This window comes from Thunnus albacares, chromosome 6 (assembly GCF_914725855.1).
Source record: "Thunnus albacares chromosome 6, fThuAlb1.1, whole genome shotgun sequence".
NCBI lineage: Eukaryota > Metazoa > Chordata > Actinopteri > Scombriformes > Scombridae > Thunnus > Thunnus albacares.
In genome coordinates, this window is record NC_058111.1 from 1,307,579 (window position 1) to 1,328,070 (window position 20,492).

The window sequence follows — 20,492 nt, forward strand, 5'->3', positions numbered from 1 at the left end:
TCACTGAGAAATACTGGTGACTCCCTTCAAGGAGAGAAGTTAAGGTCTGTCCAGAAAGTTGATAAATATGTCGCTAGCCGCTTTTTTGAAGAAAAAAAAGTTGATAAAGGGGTATGAAAAGTCACTAAATCTAGCGACAAAGTCGTTAAATTGGCAACAGTGTTTGTCAGAAGGAAAGAGCGGGAAATTCAAATTGTGACCAAGTAGCTTCTTGGAGCCACTTCAGCAAATGTAATTGGCTGTTCAATCATGTGACAGTCGACAGCTATAAAGCTGCTAGTGAGGAGATCTTAACTGACTACAGACTTCACACTGATGGCTTCACAGATTGGCAACTGGTATATTGGTTGACTTGCGGTTCGAAACAGCGCTGATCAGAGGCTCCCAAACGCTGTGGATTTCCGAATGAATGGATGTTTGGTGTTATTTTTGGCATTAAAAAAAAGATTTTTTGGCCTGGCGGGGGTTCTCGTTGGCCTGGCGGCCCACCAGGCCTGTAGTATTACAGGGGAAACACTGAGTGTAGTGGATGTTTTTTTTCTGTGCTCGCCTGTGTTTCTCCCCAGATATGAGCTCTTCAAGATATAATGATGTCTGACCATAAAGAGCTTTGCAAGTTAGTAACAAATGCGTGGACTAGTTCTTCTGATTTATGTGGGAGTTAAAGGACATATCCTGATCAAAGATAACTCCCAGATTCCTTACAGTGGTGCTGGAGGCCAGGGTAATGCCATCCAGAGTAGCTATATCATTAGATAATGTGTTTCTAAGGTGTTTAGGGCCAAGCACAATAACTTCAGTTTTATCTGAGTTTAATAGTAGAAAATTGCAGGTCATCCAGGTCTTTATGTCGTTAAGGCATGTTTGGAGTTTGTTTAACTGATTGGGTTCATCTAGCTTCATTGATAAATATAATTGGGTGTCATCTGCATAACAATAAAAATTTATGTTTATTTATTTTTGTGTTTCCTAATAATATTACCTAAAGGAAGCATATATAAGGTGAAGTACAGAACCTTGTGGAACTCCGTGTCTAACTTTTGCCTTCACGGAGGATTCATCATTAACATGTACAAACTGAAATCGGTCTGATAAATAGGACTTAAACCAGCTTAATGCAGTTCCTTTAATGCCAATTAAATGTTCCAGTCTCTGCGAAAGGATTTGATGGTCAATGGTGTCGAATGCAGCACTAAGATCTAACAGGACAAGTATAGAGACAAATCCTTTGTCCAATGGAGTTAGGAGGTCATTTGTGACTTTCACCAGTGCTGTCTCTGTGCTATGATGCCTCTAAATCCTGACTGAAAATCCTCAAATAAACTATTGTTATGTAGAAAGTCACATAACTGATTAGAGACTGCTTTCTCAAGGATCTTGGATAGAAATGGAAGGTTAGATATAGGTCTATAATTGGCTAAAACACCTGAATCAAGAGTAGGCTTCTTAAGAAGAGGTTTAATTACAGCTACTTTAAAGGACTGTGGTACATAGAACGGTGCCTGTTGAGGGCAGGAGATGGTTAATTTTGTCTCTAATAGTTAGAATTTTATCATTAAAGAAGCTCATAAAGTCGTTACTACTGAGAGCTATAGGAATACATGGATCAGTAGAGTTATGACTCTTTGTCAGCCAAAGTGCTGAAAAGGAACCTAGGGCTGTTTTTATTCTCTTCTATTAATGCTGAGTAATAGGCGGCTCTGGCATTACAGAGGGCCTTCCTATATGTTTTAAGACTATCTTGCCAGTCTAAGCGAGATTCTTCTACTTTGGTGGAACGCCAAATCCTTTCATATTTTCATGATGTTTGCTTTAATTTGCGGGTTTGGGAGTTAAACCATGGAGCTAACCTCTTATGTTTTATTATCTTCTTTTTTGAGGGGGCGATGGAGTCGAGTGTTATTCGTAATGAGCCTGCAGCACTATCAATAAGATTATCAATTTGGGAGGGACTAAAGTTAACATAAGAGTCCTCTGTAGTATTGAGACATGGCAGTGAATTCAGTACTGATGGAACTGCTTCCTTAAATTTATCTACAACACTATCAGAGAGACATCTAGTGAGGACATTTTTGTCTAATGGTGTATAATCCAGTAATAGGAATTCAAAAGTTATTAAAAAATGATCTGATAAAATAGGATTTTGTGGAAAAATTATTAAATGTTCAATTTCAATCCCATAAACCAGAACAAGGTCTAGGGTGTGGTTAAGACGGTGAGTGGGATTATTTACACACTGAGAGAAGCCAATTGAGTCTAATGAGATAAATGCAGTGCTGAGACTGTCACTATCACCGTCCACATGAATATTAAAATCACCTACTATAATTACTTTATCTGTACTAAGGACTAAATACGACAAAAACTCTGAGAATTCAGATAGGAATTCAGAGTACGGGCCAGGAGGACGGTACACTATAACAAATAGAACTGGCTATAAATTTTTCCAGGTTGGCTGAGAGAGACTAAGAACAAGGCTTTCGAATGAGTTATAATTAAATTTAGGTCTAGGGTTGATGATTAGGCTTGAGTTGAAAATGGCTGCAACTCCTCGGCCAGTGTCTCGAGGAATATGAGTATTAATATGACTGGGGGGAGTGGATTCATTTAGGCTGACATATTCTTCATGACACAGCCAGGTTTCAGTAAGACAAAATAAATCAATATGATGATCTGAAATTAAATCGTTTACTAAAACAGCTTTAGATGAAAGAGATCTAATGTTCAAGAGTCCACATTTAATTATGTTATTTTGTTGTACTATTGCAGTAGTGGTTTTAATTTTTACTAGATTTTCATGAATGACTCTTCTTTTGTTTACTTTAGATTTAATTGATTTAAGTGGTCGGGGGACAGACACAGTCTCTATGTGGTTTTGGGTGGGTAACTGCTCTAATGGAAGCGCAGAGAAGCGTGTAGGACTGCAGCTCTGCCTCCTGGTCTCAACTCTGGGTTGTCATGGTTTTGGTCTACTAATAAAATCAGCCATATTTCTAGATATGAGAGCACTGCTCTTTTGGTTTTTATATTTTGTGACTGCAGCAATTTTGCTATTGTCGGTCGAGGACAGACCTGTCAATGAGAGCTTAATAGCCATCCTACGTTTGGTGACACACTCCTCCTTTGTTAATAGTTACCCCTGAAGAGTAGAGGAGGCGTGATGTTAATTGTACATCAATGCCATAGACTGCAGTGCAAAGACCAGAAAAGAAACATTAAGGTTGGCATTGTACACTAAACAGTCACTATCTCTGAAAGATGTATTCACATAATGTAGTGTTTGGGGAGCTCTGTCTCATCCTCCTCGTGTTTGCTTTGATGTTAAGTAGAGAGGGAAAGATGTTAGAGACCAAAAGGTTTCACATGTGCTCTATAGATAAGTTAGTGTTACAGCAGGTATGTGTGTTCTTAAGTTTCTTTTTATTGTTAGGTGTTTTTAAATGCTGGCTTTTGTTTCCCTCCACCAGAAGAGTATACTCATTTGAACTAGGTAGGCTGAACTCAGGTAATATAGATGTGCAGAGCACCGCCAGAAGGACAGTATATCTCTGTGACAAGAGAAGAAAGAGGCAAATGTCATGCTTAAATAGCATCAAGCTCTGTACACTTAATGTAAAAGGGATCCATCACCCAATTAAGCAGAAGAAAATATTGAGCTTCCTTAAAAAAGAAAAGGTACAAATACCTATCCTACAAGAAACACATTTAGTAGATAAAGAGCACATGAAATTTAAGTGAGACTGGGTAGGCCAGGCTTATTATTCATCATTTTCCTCTAACAGCAGAGGAGCCACCCCATTTGTACTTAGCACATATCAAAAGGACCCTGAGGGCAGATTCGTCCTTGTTTATGGTACAATTTATGGTATAAATATTACTATGATGAACATATATGCCCCTAATCCACCACCTCCCTCAATTTGGACTAGGATAGCAGCAGACTTGGAGGAATATAAATGCTCTTTTACAGTGCTGGGCAGTGACTTTAATTGCTGTTTAGACAACAAATTAGACAGGTCTTCAGTAAACACACAGAAATACAAGCGCAGGTGCTGCACTAGTTAAAATGCTAAGTGATATTAATTTGATAGATATATGGAGAATTTTGAATCCATCAGCCAGGGATGGATTCACGTTCTACTCTAATCCACACAATTCCTATTCTCATATTGATTATTGTTTTTAACCACTGCAGATATTAGGACAAGTGACCACATGTAATATAGGTCTATCCATGTCAGTGATCATGCCCCAGTTTACTTGGAAATGACTATGAGTGAAACTACACCAAGTACACAAAGATGGCGATTTCCATCATATCTACGCAGCAACAAGGAATTTTAAAAAAAGATAAAGGCAGAGATAGATTTATTTTTTGATAAGAACGACAACAGTGAAATAAATCCTGAATTTCTGTGGGAATCTGCAGAAGCTTATCTTAGAAGATTCACCATCTCATACAGTTTACACTGAAAGAAAACAAAATGGAAGCAGATTTTAAAAAGGCAGAGCTAGCTAACAAATCTAATCCGACTAAAACAAATCTCATTAAAACACAAACTATTAGAGCAGTGCTAAATTTGATTCTCAATGAGAAAGCTTCTAGAGACAGCGTCTTACAGACCTGTGTCGCTCATTAATGTAGACGCAAAGATTTTGTCTAAGGTCTTGACTTTGAGGCTTGAACCACTAATAACAGTATCAGCAAAACCTGACCAAACAGGCTTTATTAAAGGAAGGAGTTCCTCTAATAACATCAGGAGGCTTCTGAACATAATACAGTTAGCCAGTGATAAAGATGTATGAGGGCTAGGGGTACCTCTGGATTCATTAAAAGCATTTGATAGGGTTGAATGGCCCTTCCTTTTCTCTGCTATGGAAAAATTTAAAGTAGGTACAGAATTCATTGATTGGGTAAAATTGCTGTAATGGTCCCCTAAAGCAACTGTCATTACTACTTCCTATTGCTCAGACCCCTTTCCATTAGAGTGTGGAACTCGTCAAGGATGCCCCCTGAGCCCCCTTCTTCTACTGAGCCCTTAGCAGAGCTCATTAGAACCACCTCAGTGATTAGGGGCTTTAATGTCAAAGGTAGAGTACACAAAATTTCTCTCCACGCGGATGACGTCCTGTTGTATTTAGTTGAGATGGATACTTCCATCCCCTGCCTACTTGAATGTTTACAACAATTTGGACACATATCAGGTTTTAAGGTGAACTTATCAAAAACAGAAGCTATGCCCATCAGTGCTATGGCAGGCTCTGCTCCACCCAGTGACTTTCCTTTCATTGGTCACCTAAGAAGATAACATACCTTGGAATAAGAATTAGTCCCTCTCTTAAAAAGCTGGTCAAGCTTAATCTTAAACCAATTATAATACGGATTAGGGAAGACCTGAACAGGTGGGGAACCCTACCTGTTTCCTGGTTGGCCAGTTTGATTTGATTTGATTTATTGATTAGGACAGTGTGCAGTATTAAACATTAGGGATGCACTGCACTGGAGTTAGCTCAAAGCTAATTTGCATCTGTGGTCCTCCACAATCAAAACATACAACAGAACAACAACAAACAGTGCAAAGCAAAAAAACAAAAACAGACCAAAACAAAACAACAACACACATAACACACCATACAAAATACAAAATACAAAGCTACACACAACAGCACATCACATACACCCACAATGTCAATGTAGTCTGTCAATGTGTCAATGTCAATATTAGGGATGTGCAGAGATCCCAGTATTTGTATTTGTATCTGTATTTGTTGAGGCAGCAAAATTATTTGTATCTGTATATGTGTATGTATTTGACTAAAAGTGGAAAGAGGTTTAAAAATCCTGTTTTTGTTTTTATGACACTTTTAATTTTAGAAAATTACAGTGTTAAAATAAGTGTTCATGAATAAACTACCTTACAAAGGAGGTCCCCACAAGTTATGTTTTAAACGTAGGAATCATTTTTCACTTCTGGCTCCCAGATGGAGAAACCCAGATTTCCCGCCCTCTTGTCAGGATTCAGTGTTTAGACTTTGGCAGGAAAAGGGTCTGGACCAGCTTGTTAAACTCGATGAAGGAGGAAAAATGGAGTCATTCGAGAGCTTGAAGAGTAAATATTCTTTACAACAGTCTCATTTTTTCCGCTATTTACAGATAAGACATTATATACCAAAAAACATACACGCTCCAAATGTGTCTTTCTTGGAAGATATTCTTAAACAACCCATACCAAAAAGATTTGTTTCTCATGTGGTTTAAATTTTAATTATTCTACGGATCACATCCGAAGGCAATGGCAGGTTGATATAGGATGTCAGATGGAAGAAAATATCTGGGCAACGGTTATAGAAAATACACTTTCTATTCTGAGCTGTAATACTGATAGAGAGACACAATTCAAAATATTACACAGGCTTCATTGTACACCATTGTTGAGGGGCAAGCTTGGTCTAAGCTCTCTTAAATTTACTAAATGCGATTTAGAAATTGGAACTCATGCACACATATTCTGGAAGTGTTCGAAGATACAGACATTTTGGAGAGAAGTGAAGGATGAGCTGGTTAACTTGATTGAACATGATCTGGAACTATCACCTCTTCAGTGTATTTTGGCAGGTAAAGTATACAGTGCAAGGAACAGCCACAATGCTAAATTGATTGGAATACTCTTATATGTAGGAAGGAAGACCATTCTCAAATTTTGGATTTCTAAGGACACCCATGCACTGGAGGATAGGTATGAGGTATTGAGAATACTCCCTCTGGAAAACCTGACCTTACCCTCCATGACAACGTCAAGGGATTTATTAAGATATGGCACCCAGTCTTGGACACGGTGGACCCCTCTGGACTGAACTTTGTCCTACTCAATTAACAATATTGGAACCAACTATGTCATACCCTAGTAATGTAAATGTATTTATGTCAGCCTGGTCGTGTGTGTGTTTTTTTTTTTTTGTTTTTGTTTTTTTCCTGTTTCTCTGTTTTGCTCCGCATCTGTATGTTTGTAAAGCTGTGACTCCTGCTGTTTTTTTAAAGTAGTTCAAAAGCATGAGAAAAAAACGGGTCTGTATATATTCAGAACTGTAAACATATGTAATTGTTGTCGGTACCCAATAAAAAAAATTTTAAAAAAGAAAACTGAGAAAAACATTGACTAAGTACATTGAACACAACCTGGCAGTGGCAGAAGGCCGGCACAGACAGACCTGGTTGCCCAGAGAGGAGAGGTTGTGTTCTTACTGTGACCAGGGAACAGTAGAGACAGAGCTGCACTTCTTAACTAACTGCAACCAATATCAAAGTATTAGAGACCAAAATTTTGAAAAAATAATAAAAGTATTCCCAGAGTTCCTCTATCTAAGTGACTGGAGAGACTTCCAATCCTGCTGGGAGAGAGGGAGGACTGCTGTCGACTGACAGCAAGATATGTAGCAGCTGCCATGAGCTCCACAGCTCTGTTAGACCCCTGACTCATATGGCTAATAATTAATGTTTATTCATTAATAATTCATTTCTTGTATGTTTATATCTTATGTTACTCTTACCTACCTTCCATAGCCCCTCTTGCTCTCCATGCCCTTTTGTATTGTTACTGTCTATTGTTTTTTATTTTGTTTATTGTTTATTTATTTATGTGTTTGCTATGATTATATAATTTGTGTAAATATACTTTAGCAATGTTGTATTGTATGAAGCCATGCCAATAAAGCCAATTGAATTGAATTGATTCCTTGCTGTATACAGAGAGACGAGCGATCTTAATGTGTTTCATTCTCCCACTCTGCTAGCTAGCTAACGTTAGCCTGTGGCTCCACTGTAGCCTCTCGCTAGGACCTCGAGGTTTTGAAGTAGATTTCTTCATGAAAGTGTTTTTTAAACCAAAGTGAGTCTTTTCTACTTGTCAGACAGGTGTGAAGTGTCAGCTGATGTTTTTGTCTCTGTTTTATCTTAGATGTGCTGAATCAAAGTTTGTAGCTAACAAAACTGTTGCTGCTGTACTTTGACATGCATTTGTCATTAATGTCACTATTTTATTATTTATTATTATTTTGTCACTCCACTTTGCTCAGGTTGACCTCCATAAATTCAGACCCATCTACGTGTTTATTCTACCAAATTAATATCTTGTCAATCATTTACTCTGAAGCTTATTTCAGTCTGTTGTGGTAAGTCTTCTATTCAAGAAGCACTTTGCCAGCATTTCCACACTTCTGGCACCGTAAACTGGTTCTAGGGTTGTGTAACATCACCTCTCTGGTGGGGAAGGAGCCGGAGCTGGTGCAGCTGGAGGAACGGTACCAACTGGATTTAGTTGGGCTCATCTCTACACACAGCACCAGCTCTGGAACCAAACTCCTGGAGAGGAGCTGGACTCTTCTTTTTCTGGAGTTGCTCAGGGTGAGAGGAGTGGGGGGAGTGTGAGGATACTCACGAGCACCCCGCTGAGCACTGCTGTGTTGGAATTCTCCCTGCAGAGCAGGAGGGTCACCTGCTTGTGACTACGTGTCACAGGAAGAACGGCTCTGACAATTTGTGCCTTTGCACCAAAAGGAAGTTCATAAAGCAACTTTTTCTCCTATTGTACTGGAGTTACCTCCTGTTGCTGGCTAGAAGAGTGCAGTCTGCTCCAGGAGTTGGACAGTCTGGGATTTAGGCTGTTTGATGGCAAGTTAACCGTGACGGAAATGGAGATGTGGATGATTCCACTTCTGTAGAACAGGCGGACTACAAACAATAGACTCTTTGACACTCTAACTGGTTTAAATTTCTGATGTTACTGTTGCTTGTAAGGTGGATGTAAGGTGGAAGGTGGAAGCAATGAGCCTCCAGGAACAAGCTAACTTCTCTACCCTTTAGGATGCCGTCCTGGATAAGTTTGCATTTCAGTTCAATGGAAACCACTGACTATCACTGTGACAGAGGAAGGAAAACATTATTGTCATAGATGATGTCACTGATGGACTTACCTGAGCAGGTGAGCTCCATGATGAAGGAAAAGGAATATGATGATGCACAGTCCCTCAATGCAGATCCAGACTGAACACAGTCATGATTGATCTTCCATACAGATCTGTCTGAGGGCTCCTTTCTGATTCCTGATGAAACAGCATAGCCACAATCCAGAACTCTGCAGGCAACAGCTGCTTCCTTCAGGGTCCAATCAGAGCCATACACTGGTCTCCACTCTCCCTGTTTCATCTCCAGTGTACCTGCACAGCGACTGGCTCCTCCCACCAACCTGACAGGCTCTGAACAGAAACAATAATAATAATGATAATGATTTTATTTATATAGCACCTTTTAAAAACAAAGTTTACAAAGTGCTTTGACAGACAAAGCAAAAGCAGTACAATGCAAAGGAAAGACATGAGGCAGAAGACAATAACAGATCTGTTCTTAAAAAGATGGTGGCCAAAGGAAAAGAAAGATAATAAAGAGATGATAAAAAGTTTAAAAGAAAGATGAAAAGTTTACAAAAAAGAAGTTTAAAAGAAACATGATCTAAAGACAAAAGTACATAAAAGCAAGTCTGTAAAAATGGGTTTTAAGAAGTGATTTAAAAGAAGTCACTGATTCTGCAAGCCTTCTCTCCTCAGACAGGTTCTTCCAAAGTCGAGGAGCCCTGATGGAAAAAGCACGGTCACCTTTAGATTTAAGCCTCGACTTTGGAACAGCCAGAAGGGCCCCACCTGAGGATCTAAGGCTGCGGGCTGGCTTGTACGGGGTCAGCATATCTGTTATGTAGCTTGGAGCTTCAGACCGAGACGTGCTTTAAAAGTGATCAGTAAAATCTTAAAATCAATTCTAAAATGAACAGGGAGCCAATGGAGAGAAGCCAGGATTGGGGTGATGTGATGTTGTCTGTTAAAACCAGTAAGAAGCCGAGCTGCTGCGTTCTGAACTAGTTGGAGGCGGAGCAGGGACTTTTGTGTTATACCGGAAAGGAGGGAGTTGCAGTAATCTAGTCTGGGGAAAATGAAAGCGTGGATGATTTTTTCAAGGTCAGAATGGTGGAGCATTGACTTAATTCTGGAGATGGTTCTGATTTAGAGGAAGCAGGACTGGACAACTTTGTTAATGTGTGGTTTGAAACTTAGACCTGAATCGAACAGTACAGAACAGATTTCTGGCGGTGGGCTTCATGTGGGTGGATAGGGGACCAAGACTGATGGGGTTATTTGGATTAGGGGGACTGAACAGTATGGCTTCTGTTTTTGAATTGTTGAGTTGAAGGAAATTTTGTGCCATCCAACAGTTGACATCGTTGAGACAATCTACAGCAGCAGCTAGGATTCTTGGGTCACCGGGTCTCAGGGGAAGGTATATCTGTGTTTCATCTGCATAGCAATGAAAAGAAATGTTGTGTTGTTGAATGATTTGGCCGAGTGGAAGCATATAGATAAAAAATAGAATTGGACCTAAAATTGAACCTTGCGGTACACCACTGGTAATGTGGGCTGTGGAAGAAGTGAAATTACCAATGGTGACCGAGAGGGTTCTTTCTAAAAGGTAAGAATAAAACCAATCAAGTGCACTGTCCTTGATGCCCACCCAGGTTTTAAGACGGTCAATTAAAATAGTGTGGTCTACTGTGTCTAAAACTTAAATCTAAAAGAATTAAAATTGCGCTCTCCCCCCTATCAGCTGCTAAAAAGAGGTCATTAGTTACCTTGAGGAGGGCAGTTTCTGTGCTATGTAAAGCTCTAAAACCAGACTGAAATTTATATGATATTATTTTGACACATAAAAGCTAAAAGTTGGGTTGAAACAACCTTTTCTCAAACTTTGCTTAAAAAGGGAAGTTCAGAAATCGGTCTAAAATGATTAAAAACAGAGGGATCGAGGTCAGGTTTCTTTAAAAGAGGATGCACAACAGCATGTTTAAAAATAGAAGAAAAAATTTTTTGAGGGAACTGTTGATAATTAAATAATAATAAAATACTGGGGCCGACTGTGTCAATAACCTCTTTGTGAAATTTCGTTGGGATAGCATCAAGACTGCACGTGGTGGGCTTCATATGGGCTATGATATCAGATAAAAATGACAGTGATATAGGATTAAAATGACTAAAATGACAATTAATGTCCCTGCTGGTATGTAAAACATGGGCTGGGGGTGGGATTTGTTGCCTTATTACCATAACCTTATCACTAAAAAATTTTAAAAACTTCTCACACGTTTCTTGTGATGCATCAATAAAATGACAATGACTTTGGTGGATTCATTTAGCCAGGGTTGCAGATTCTCTCTTTGACTTTTTATCCTTGTAGGAGGCAACAGAGTCCAGAACAGATTGACAGGTGTGATTAAAAAGAGAGACCAGCTCCTCTGTATTGAAATGAGGATTAAAAGCAGTTAAAGAGACAGTAGTAAAAAGCTCAGAAAACTTGCTAGCAGACATAGAGTTAAAAACACGACGACGGATGGGTGTACTGTGATTAAAAGGTACTTGGGTTAAACCCACATTGAATAAAACTGCTTTGTGATCAGACACACAGATATTCTTAATCTCAAAGTTGTCGGGGCTGAGACCGCTGTATAGAACTAAATCAAGAATGTGACCCTTGGAGTGTGTAGGTTCTTGTATTGCCTGTGTGAGGTTAAAAGATTCTTAAGTGTCCATAAAATCAGTTACAAACGTCTGAGAAGGGCAGCAGATGTGGATGTTAAAATCACCTAAAATGAGAATTTTGTGATACTTTACTAATTATTTAAAATCATTTCTGTAAATGACAGCAATCCCCCCTCCCCTGCCTGACAGTCGGGGTTGATGTAAGTGTGTAAAATTGGGGGGTTGCTCAATAAGAAGACTGCAGTCTCCCTCAGATAACCAAGTCTCTGTGATTATAAAAAAAGTCCAGGTTATTAAAAGTAATAAAATCATGACATAAAAACAACTTGTTATTAAGTGATCTGATTTTTAAAAGACCAAAATTTACGGGTTTAGAATTAAGAGCAGGAGCTAAAAGAGTTTGCCGGGGTACTTGGATTAAGTTATTATGATTTACAGCAGCGGTGCCTGATGATGAGCCAGTTGCAGAGCGTCCATGGTGGGAAATAATGGTCTGTATGGGGAAGGTAGCCGGTGGAGGTGGTGGTGACTGGAGCTGGTAGGGGGAAAGGTACTGTGAGCTGGTCTTGTAGGAGGAGAAGAAGGCACCGGGCAGGGGGTGTGTGATGTAAATAGTCATTCAGCTGTGGCAGACTGGACAGCGTGCTCCATGTTAGCCACTAGCATTCGGCTACCCATCCAGTTGGGATGAACCCCGTTGGTCCTGAACAGGGAGGAGCGGTTCCAAAACAAATTAAAATTGCCAATAAAACCTATGTGATGAGCTCTGCAGGCAGACTGAAGCCAGGTGTTGAGGCCGAGGACTCTGCTAAAACGCCCTGCTCCACGGGCTAATGTAGGGAGGGGACCACTGATGTAAACACACTTACCACAGTTATTTAAAAGGCTAAAAAGGTCATTAAAGTCCTTTTTAGTCAGCTCAGACTGCTGACGAGCTGTGTCATTAGACCCCACGTGGACTACTACCCGGTTTATAGAGGGTGGTAGTGAGTTCAGTAGTCCGGGCAGCCTATCCAGGATAACCGGGATGGTGGCACCAGGGAAACAGTGAGTGGCTGCATTGAAGAAGCGGATGTTCCTAATTATGGAATCTCTAACAATCGGTGTGGTTAGAGAGAAGAGGGGGCGAGGAGATGAAGGCATTTCCATGGGAGGCCAGTGTCTGGTCCACACTGTGTGGCCACCACGTCTACCCAGGATGACTGGTTGTTGGGTGTTGAGCAGGAGGAGGGCCACAGACAAGTGGCGGGATCCCACACAACTGTGTCCTGGAGGGCTGTGCTGAGCAACGCCAGCTGTTTGGACTGCCCGTGTGCCACATCCATGAAGCTAGACAATAGTGAGTCCTTCCTCAGCAGTTCATCAGACAGCTGTTGGATATCCTCCTTAAGATCAGCAATCTTTTTGTTTGCTCTCGTCAGCAGTATGATGTCCTCACAGGGTGTAGCTGCCATAGTTTGTTGTGGTTAGGCTCAATGCTAGCAATGCTAAAAACTGCCAGTATCGGCAGTCGGGTTGTGTTGATGAAAATCCAAACGTCCGATGACTAAAAACCTTATACTGAATTAAATCAAGAATATAAAACGGTCAGGTTTAAAAGTGCGCTGTAAAACATTGGCTAAAAACTGAGTAAAATGTTGATTTTGACAGAGCTTCAGTCGGTCGACATTCAACACAAACACACAACAGTAGCCATCGTGGTTGAAACAAGAAAGTCATCAGTAAAAGAATAAAGTGAGTTTCATTAGAACAGAAATGAAGCCAAATCAAAGCTGCAGCTCCTCTTCTACCTGAGCAGGTGAGTCCAACAGCTTTGCCAGGTGAGCAGGTGCTTCTAGCTGAGTCTGATCTTCCACAGTCCAGGAGAGCAGACTCATGGCCTCCACACTGGAACTCTTTGGTCCACATTGAAGCCTCCACTTCTCCATAGAGCGCCCCCTGGAGGACTGAAGGAGCCCCACAGCCGAGCTCCCTACAGACCACCTCTGCATCCTGCTGGTCAAAGTCAGCTTCACACACTGAGGACCACGACTGCTCAGACTTCACCTCCAGTCTGCCTGAACACAGACTAGTCCCATCCACCAGCCTGACAGAGTCTGGAGAGAGAGAGGATTTACAACTTAATACTGATCTTTATTTACCACCTTTTATATACTATAACAAATATAATTCATCTCAGGTGGTCTCCTCCTGATTGACTCCTCGGGATTTGTTGGTTCTCTATAAGTAGTTTTGTTTATGATTCTTCAGGATGAAGATTTGATTAATGTTTGTTTTATATGTATTTCTCCACACAGTAAGTTGTATATTGGAATATAAAGGAACAGTATCAGGTGTGTAATGAAGCTTGATTTAGAAGATCTTTGGCTTTATGTAGTATTGCAATTGATTTTGACATTTATTTTTTTATTTTAACATTAATATCATTTATATGTGGCTTCCAGCATAATTTATTGATTATCATTCCAAGAAATTTAATTTCAGTCACTGTTTCGATTCTTACATCATTTATCATGAGTTTCTTATTTGAGTTATTTGAATGATTACCAAAGATTATGAATTTCGTTTTACTTAAATTCAGTGTTAGTTTTTTTGCATCAAACCAACTCTTCAGCTTTTTCAGTTCCTTTTCCACTGAATCCAAAAGTTGTTCCAAGTTCTCCCCACACAGCCTGTTCTCACTCCCAACTCGTCACATATCGACGCTTGGTCAGGACCCCGTGGCTTCACCTTTTAACGCACTGGGTAGCCCTTTAGCATCATTTTTTAATATGCATGGTAGTCCGATAGACTTCTGTTGAGCTCCTACAACGTCTGAAATAGACGCTATGAGACCAATGACGTCTATATAAGGTGACAAATTTCAGCCTGGTCGCCAGAATAAAATGTTGGTATTGTATGTTTCTGCAAACCACAGATACGTTGAATATGTACATTTCAACACCTGTAATACGAAGCATATTAACATTTCAACAATACGTATCATATCGACATGTCTGAAGTGACGTACTCCACATGACATCTATATAAGCTGACTTACTTTCTTATTAGGAGGTGGAGGGGTTGGTGGATGGCTTGTAATGTTGTTGGCAGAAACGTGAAAATCAGCACAGAGTCAGCACAGAGCACGGTTCAAGACCACCTCACTTTTTTCACACGTTTTTATTTTATTTTTTATTTTAACCCAAACCATGATTCTTTTCCTAACCCTTACCAAGTGGTTTTTGTGCCTAAACCTAACCAGACCTTAACCACCGTGTTGTCACACCATAAAACATAATTTTTTAACAGTGACTACAAAGAATGTTGATAATTGTTAATAACACTAAGGACACATTTATTAAGAAATCGTGTAACAGGCACAAAAAGGCAAACCTTCCCTGGTTGACAGAACATATCTGGACTCTGATGAAGAAAAGAGATTATCTGCTCAAGACGGTGTTGAAATCTGGCCTTGATACAGATATGTGTCTCTTTAATGACCACTGCAACAGAGTAGTAAATGAACTTAGTGTGGCAGGTTGAGTGCTGCTCCACCTCCACTGCAATTAGTCCCAATTAGTCTCACCTGCGGCTGATTGCGCCGCGGTGCCACCTGGTTTATTAGTCCTGCTTTCACTCCAGCACTCAGATGTGCATCAACCGGGTGCGGACTCTGTCTGGCGTGCTCCAGCTGACGGCGCAAAAACAACTTGTAAGTAATCACTGGCGCTGCTATACATGTTTTATGGGACATTATGGTGTGACCACTTTACAGCGGTGTTGGCAGAGCCGGTTTGGTGTGCAGCTGTGAGGATTTGAGGGAGCGTGGCATCTGCTCTCTGCCTGCATCGTGAGGTGGTGATTGTATGTTGGGCCGGGTGTTAAGCTCTCTTCGCTTGGGTAAGACTGACAGTATTTATAACTATTATATGCTAGGTGTAATTGCTGTATATTCAAACAGTCGTGCTTTCTGTCTGCTGTAGCTGTTAAGGCCACAGTTTGTGCCTCCTCTCCTCCTGCGCTCTGTGGGGCTGCATCGTGCCGCCAGCTGGGCATCATGAAGGACGGCTTTCCACGGCCTCCAGCCCCGGTGCAGCCGCTCCGTCTCTCTCCCTCTTTGCTGCTGCTGCTGCCAGTATTTACACACGCGGCTTAAAGTGCACAGTGTGCTTCTGCAGCTTTGGTTCTCCATCCCATCACAACTCCTGTTTTGATTCAGTTCTCTTCTTTTTGCTAATTGATTTATTTGTTGTGAGTTAATTAATTTTTTTGTTTATTTAGTTTAATATTAGCTGTCGGGGTTGCTGCTACCACTCCCGGTCTCTGCACACAGCTGAGTTTGGGTTAATTTTTTGTTATCTGCTACTTTGTTTTCTTTGTTTGTATATTTTTAGTCAGTGTCAGTTACCGAATTAGTTATTTAGCTTATTCTCTTCTTTGTTTGTGTGTATGTGGATGCTGTGTGTGTTTAGTATAACCCTCCTGTTTTAACTGTAATTTACTGTATCTGAGTGTCCCCCTATGAGCGGTATTATAAGTTTGTTTCTTTTCTTTTAGGACAGGAGCTGGCGAGGTGTGCGGCAGGTGTCCCCGGTGGTAACCCCCCCCCCCCCACATTGGCATGACACGTGGTGGTTTGGTTTGTAGTTTTTTTGTTTTTTTTTGTTCTGCCATTAAATAAGCCCTAGCCTTGTTCCTATTTATTTTATTTCCTACCGCAATTAACTTTGTTGTTTTGGCACTCAGGCTGTTTACCAGTGACATCTTTCTGTTCTTTTAATGACAGTAAATCTTAATAAATTTTTGTAGTTGGAAGTCCGTCTCCTGTCCTCAGTGTGGTATGATGATTATTATTGGTACTCATCAGTGTATTTCCTGGGGTTCAATTCCCAGGTGGCGTAGTTGTGAAATTTTCACGCTCCCACCCATCTTTGGCCACATTAGGAAGGCTAAAGCTAACTTTTTCATTGATCTTATTAAACAGACTAAAGGAAATAATCACTTACTGTGGAAGCACATTAATAGCCTCTCTCCACCTTTATTCAGTTACAAATACAAATAATTTTGCTGCCTCAACAAATACAAATAGAAAATACTGAACCTTCTGCACATCCCTATCAGTATCAGACAGTAGACTATGGACCTACAATGAAAAGGCACAGCACATGACCACATAGTGCAGTTTATAAAGCAAAAATAAAATCTGTTCCTTTTACAAGGCAAACAGAAAATGCTCTGTTTTAGATTAATACATAGAATAAGACCACACATACTATTTATGAACAAATCTGCTGTCCACCTACTGAATTAAAAAGAAAACACAAGCGATATAGTACCATGCACATGTTATGTCTGTCACAGTTACTGTTGCTCATAACTGCCTGGAAACCTTCAGCAAATCAGATGCTCAGTATATTGAATAGAGGTTTTCTTCCTGTGATAAAACACACCAGAGGTACACAGGACAGAATGAGCTGTCTATTCTGAAGTAGAGATATAAACTCATGTACTTATTACACAAGGTGCACCGTAATGTCGGGTACTTGGCGTATCTGAGAGAAATGTGACCTTAAAACTGTGTCACACTTCACACCACATAGGTGCACATGTTGCTGCTCCCCACCGAGAAACATCACAATCATGAGCTGCAAGAAGAAGCCAGAGAAGCCCCAGCAGCAGACTGCAGGACGGGACAGTGTTGCTGTGGGTCCCCCGGCTCAGTGTGTCCAGTAGCTGGATACAGATGTGCAGGACGCCTATGTGTACGCATGCATGGTAGTATATCCTTCTTTATTTTAAAATGTCTTTTAAAATTATAACCCTGCTAATAATCCACATTTTTACTAAATATATGGATAATCTGATTATTTCTTTTTTTCTGTCACTTTAACAGAATAGTTACACTTTTTTTGGATCCTAATTACGTAACACTGTTCCATATATTCTGTTACTCCCCAAGACTGACTGCAACAGAGGAAGGAAAATATTACTGTCATAGATGATGTCACTGATGGACTTACCTGAGCAGGTGAGCTCCATGATGGAGGAAGAACGTGATGATGATACACAGTCCCTCAGTGAAGATCCAGACTGAACACAGTTACGATTGATCCTCCATACAGATCTGTCTGAGGGCTCATTTCTGATTCCTGATGAAACAGCAGAGCCACAGTCCAGAACTCTGCAGATTACAGCTGCTTCCTTCATGGTCCAGTAAAAGTCATCCACTGGTCTCCACTTTCCCAGTTTCATCTCCAGTGTACCTGCACAGCGACTGGCTCCTCCCACCAACCTGACAGGCTCTGAACAGAAACAAGAGAGTCATCAGTAAAAGAATAAAGTGAGTTTCATTAGAACAGAAATGAAGCCAAATCAAAGCTGCAGCTCCTCTTCTACCTGAGCAGGTGAGTCCAACAGCTTTGCCAGGTGAGCAGGTGCTTCTAGCTGAGTCTGATCTTCCACAGTCCAGGAGAGCAGACTCATGGCCTCCACACTGGAACTCTTTGGTCCACATTGGAGCCTCCACTTCTCCATAGAGCGCCCCCTGGAGGACTGAAGGAGCCCCACAGCTGAGCTCCTTACAGACCACCTCTGCATCCTGCTGGTCAAAGTCAGCTTCACACACTGAGGACCACGACTGCTCAGACTTCACCTCCAGTCTGCCTGAACACAGACTAGTCCCATTCACCAGCCTGACAGAGTCTGGAGAGAGAGAGGATCTAAAATTTAATACTGATCTTTATTTACCACCTTTTATACTATAACAAATATAATTCATCTCATTACAAACAGAAATATAATTCATCTCAGGAGGTCTCCTCCTGGAGCCCAGCTGAGGAGTCTCTGGTGGTCGGGTCTTGGCTCATGGAGCCTGGTCAGACACAGCCCATCTGTGACGCCCACTAAAGTGTGATCACATTTGGGTAAATGTAATTGTTTTTTAGTGTGTTTGAGAGAGTATCTGCATTTTATTTTTATACTGTCTTTCTTTTTTTATACGAGTAAACTGGTTTTAAACCAGAATAATTGGTGTGCTGTAGCAGTTTTTCGACAACAGGTGGCAGTGTGACACCGTGGTTTGCCCCAGTGACTGTAGTCAGGAGCATTGAGCTTCTCCTCACAACTGTAGATGATTCAGCAACGGCAAGCCACGTCTCTGTCTCACCATTCTTTCCTGTATTTCAGGTTATTAATGTGTCAAAAACTCACAGAAGTTGCTGTAGTTGATCAGCTAATGCTGAGAGATAATTTCAGTTTAAGTATAAGAGTAAAACGGGAGGTGAAAGAGTTTGTTTGTCTCACTTTTACAAAAGTGGCCGCTGAGAGTAACAAAAATGGCGGAAGGTGCACACGTCTGTCTGTTAGCAGACATGCTAATCCTAAAGTGTTAGTTTGGGCCACATGTCTCCAATATTTTGGTTAATTTTACATACTGGTTTGCTCCATAAATGATTTGTCATGTTTAAATTATATAATATTTATATGTATGTGTAGACATTTCTAAAGATGTGCAGTTATGAGTACTGTTATGTGCAAGTCCAGGTGATACTTGGTAGTATCTGTGTGTCAGCACATTCGTGCTGCAACTATAGCAAAACTTTATTTGAAAATATGAATGAAGAGATATGAAAGTGACACAAAGACAAAATGTGTTTGTACTGGGTTTGACATTTCATTTTTGTACATGTTTTATGAACATGGAAAATATGTCAAGAGAGACAATGAATAATAGTAAATACTGGTTAAATGAGAACAAAAGGGCAATGCACAGTATACAGTGAATGAGATGTTACTGAGATGTAAATAAACAACTGTAGATGATTCAGCAACAGCAAGCCACGTCTCTGTCTCAGGTTTGTTTCCTGTATTTGAGGATACATATAACTGCTTATGGGTGCTGCAGCCCAGTACCTGTAACACATCCAGCTGCAGGTTTGCAAGCTCACTTTCACACACTGTGAGGCAAGAAAACTCACACTCACACTTCTGACAGGTTTACTGAGTGGTGATGTTTGGTAAAATGGTTTAGTACACTGAGGTTTGTTAGCAGTGTTGCCAACTATTTGGGAAGTTGCTAAAGCCTGCAGGAAAAGTCTCTGGATGTCGCCAGATGATGTCACGTGCTAATTTGCATATCTATGACATCATGAAGTAATTATATACATACATAATTTTTAGAAATTTAAAGAAAATTAAGTTACATTAAACTAAACAGACTGTCACAAGCTATGTCATTAATTATTTTTCTTCTCTAGCAGCGCCTCAATGTGCATCTAAATCTGCCTCTAATAATATTATTGCAGCTGTTGTATGAACTCTAACTGAAGTATCATGAATAGAGAGATGATCATGCACCAGAATAAGTTCACTATTGTTAACTGTCTATTTTGACAAAACAAAATCAAATTCATGTCGTGAAGTTAAATTATTTTGAATAACAACAATGAGATCAATCATCTCAATGAATGGTCATTAGGTACGCACATTAACAACTCATTCATGACTCTGGCTGATGATTGGTCCACTGAACATGCTGCTGCTCTGTCCCATCCACTGAACAGTCAATACAGAGAGCTACATTAGTGCTCATTCACTGAGAAATACTGGTGACTCCCTTCAAGGAGAGAAGTTAAGGTCTGTCCAGAAAGTTGATAAATATGTCGCTAGCCGCTTTTTTGAAAAAAAAAGTCGATAAAGGGGTATGAAAAGTCACTAAATCTAGCGACAAAGTCGTTAAATTGGCAACAGTGTTTGTCAGAAGGAAAGAGCGGGAAATTCAAATTGTGACCAAGTAGCTTCTTGGAGCTGCTTCAGCAAATGTAATTGGCTGTTCAATCATGTGACAGTCGACAGCTATAAAGCTGCTAGTGAGGAGATCTAGACTGACTACAGACTTCACACTGACGGCTTCACAGAAGCAGTTAAAATAACTT